This window comes from Propithecus coquereli, unplaced genomic scaffold, assembly GCF_000956105.1.
Source record: "Propithecus coquereli isolate 6110/MARCELLA unplaced genomic scaffold, Pcoq_1.0 Scaffold129, whole genome shotgun sequence".
NCBI classification, from domain to species: Eukaryota; Metazoa; Chordata; class Mammalia; order Primates; family Indriidae; genus Propithecus; species Propithecus coquereli.
The window spans coordinates 3,934,765-3,937,851 of record NW_012137080.1 but is presented as its reverse complement, the minus strand read 5'-3'; the positions used below and the strand labels follow the sequence as shown (position 1 = coordinate 3,937,851).

The window sequence follows — 3,087 nt, the reverse complement described above, 5'->3', positions numbered from 1 at the left end:
CTCATGAAAACCTCGTATGGTTGTGAGATCAAGATTATGTGGGCCTATTTCTTCTGTTCTTTCAAGAGTGTTTATAGGCTTAGAAATCTGTTTCTTCAAAAGTTGGTGTTACTCACCTATAAAACCATTTGGGCCTGGTATTTTTGGTTTTGCTTTGTGAAAAGATTTTTAACTATAAATTTAATTTCTTTAATGGTTACAAGACTATTCAGATAATAAAAATTCTCTCATGATTTAGTTTTGGTTAAACTATATTTTTCTGGGAATTAATCCATTTACCTAAGTTTTACTCTTTTTTTGGCATAACATTGTTTATATTAGCCAAATTGTGAAATTTATGGGCCCACAATCCTCTTGCCTTTTGAATAAAGGGTCTGTAATTATATCCCATTTTTTATTCCTAATATATGTAATTTTTTGCCTTCTTTCCTTTTTTTTTTCTTTCTTTTTTATTTTTTTGAGACAGAGTAGGTAGAGTGCAGTGGTGTCATCATACTTCACTGTAACCTTAAACTGGGCTCAAGCAATCCTCCTGCCTCAGCCTCCAGAGTAGCTGGGACTACAGGCACGTACTATGACACCCAGCTAATTTTTCTCTTTTTAGTAGAGACAGGGATCTCACTTTTGCTCAGGCTGGACTTGAACTCCTGAGCTCAAGCAATCCTCCTGCCTCGGCCTCCCAGAGTGCTAGGATTATAGGCGTGAGCCACCGCAGCCAGCCCTTTCCTTTTTCTTAATCATGCTAGAGACTGTGTCTTTTGTAGGTCTTTTTAAGAACCACTTTTTGGCTTCATTGATTCTGTATGTTGCATCTCCTCCTATTTTCTCAAATTTCTGCTCTTATCTTTATTTTTTCCTTCTGTTTTCTTCAGGGTTTTAAAAATAGACAATGTTTAATTGATGTTTATTATAACAATAGTTGTGTTTGTAGTCAGATTTCTCAGGGTAAAGTTTGTATTTTTTTTACTCCATCAAGCCCTTGTATAGTTAGTGTAAAAAAAGGTAAGGGCAAACAAGAACAAAATCCAGTTTTTTATCAAAATCCTACTTTTGACCTTTAACTTTGAGCTTATCATCCTGTCTGCATCTTTATTTCTTCATCCAGCATATGAGGCACCTGGACCAGAATTTAGAAGATGCTTATGCTAATAATATAAGTCTTACGCCATTTTTTCTCCTCTCAATCATAAGATAAACTTCTGGCTGTTAATTCCCTTCTTTTACAATATTCCATTGGTGATATCTAGGCTTTCTTTCAGGATAATATATAAATAAAAATTAAAAATCCAAATATACTTTGATTCATCCTGTTACAATGGAAGGAAACTATAGGCCATAGTGTACAATGATAGCGAACAGGAACACTGAGAGGAAATAATCTTTTTGCCACAAGTATTTTGAGAATTTAAAGTAGTTTTTAACATCCTCAGTCAGATAAAGGAGAAAGGGCTAAATAATATTTACATTTCAGGGAATTCTGTGTTATAAATAAGAAAAAGCCTTAGGCTAATGGGAAAAATCTTACATTTAAGTGCATTCTTGCTCAATTTCTTCTAATCATGATTACAGGACTTCTTTAAATGTTTGCAAAGTAAGGGCAAGAAGTTTTCTGAGTTAGTAAGCTATTTACTACCAAGAATTTGTTTAATAGTCCTCAATATAAGTTTTAACTTTGATAGCTACCAAATTTCTGCTATACGTTTGTTATAGAAAATTATATTTGCTCATTTAAGCCATAAAATTAATTCACCTATATGAATGTGATATCATCCAGGGTCCAATTAGGAAAACAAAATTCGTCTAATCAAGAAATTAAAAAGAGAACAACTAAAATACAACTCAAAGGAAAGTAGAAGAAAGGAAATAATAAAGATTAAAAACCTTAATGACTTTTAAGAGACAGGAAAAATAAAAATTTGAAAAAATCCCAATAAACTGGTCAAACCTTTGATGAATCTACTAAAAAATAAATAAAAGGTACAAAAGGGATGTATCAACAGATACATATCTTTAAGAACTTACAGAGAATAATATGAACAACTGTTGTAATGTATAGGTATGAAATCTCTATCCTAGTTGTGAAAGGAATATAACTTTATTTTTCTATAATTCATTTTATTTTCTTTTTGAAGCTTTTGTTCATTAGAGGAGGATAGAAACCTGATCTCAGTCAGTCTGGAGTTTCCTACTTTGGGTTTAATTTCGAGGTGGGAGTGGGGTAGGGGTGGTCTCTGTGTTACCAAGGCAAGAGTAGGGAGAGAAGGTACACGTACTCACCTAGTCCTCAATATTATCTGTTCATGCAGGTACCTTCTGAGATGTCCATGATCCTGTCTCGTCCTCAGTCATTGATCCACACCATTTGTCACTAAGATGGTTTCATTCCTGTCTGCCTGATACCTTCAGGTATGGTGGCACTCTCTCTCTTTTATTCTATATCACCTGTAGGAGTATGTGCATAATTCTGCTCTTTCTCTGCCATGCTTAGGCACTAAATGCAAGGTTATTTAAAGCCTGGTCAACGTAATCTCATCTCCCAGTCATGTCTTCTCTTGTTTCATGTTACTATCCTAAGGTTCAGAATTCAACCCTTCTCCTCCCCTCACCTCAGAGCCCTCATACTTGTATGGACATTTACTGCTTCCCTGGTACTCTATGAAACAGAGTACAGGACCCATTTTTTTTAAGGATCTCTCAATATCTATAACTCTTACCACTTTCCCACCATATCCTCTTCTTCCTCAGTCTGTAGAAATTTCTTTCTGGGCTTTTTACAGCTTGGGGTAGGGTTACAGGGAGATGAGAAAGCCCAGTTGTTTTTAGTTAATGTTTCTTCCAAATATTCAATCTATACATGGAACCTTCTCTATTCCTCTAAAAGCTAAAGTTTTAGAAATGAAGTCTTAGAAGACTTTTTTTTTTTCCTGTTTTCTTGTCTGGTTTATCCCTCTACCAAAGCAATGAACTCACAGCTGCCCAGCTGCTTAAAGGGAGTATGGAAAGAGGGGCAAGGAAAAAGTGAACTAACAGGAGAAAAAAAAGTCAATATTTCAGAAATATTGTCCTGCCATATATAAAGTTCTTGAG

The 3,087-nt window shown here is 34.8% G+C and overlaps 1 long non-coding RNA gene across 1 annotated transcript in view; it reads left to right on the top strand.

Annotated features, from left to right (window-relative positions):
- LOC105805452 overlaps positions 1 to 2,383 on the top strand; it is a 17,112-nt gene extending 14,729 nt beyond the window's left edge. The window contains exon 3 of the long non-coding RNA XR_001137211.1: positions 2,307 to 2,383. This is a non-coding gene — a long non-coding RNA (uncharacterized LOC105805452). The remainder of the gene's footprint in view (positions 1 to 2,306) is intronic.
- The last annotated feature ends 704 nt before the right edge of the window (positions 2,384 to 3,087 follow it).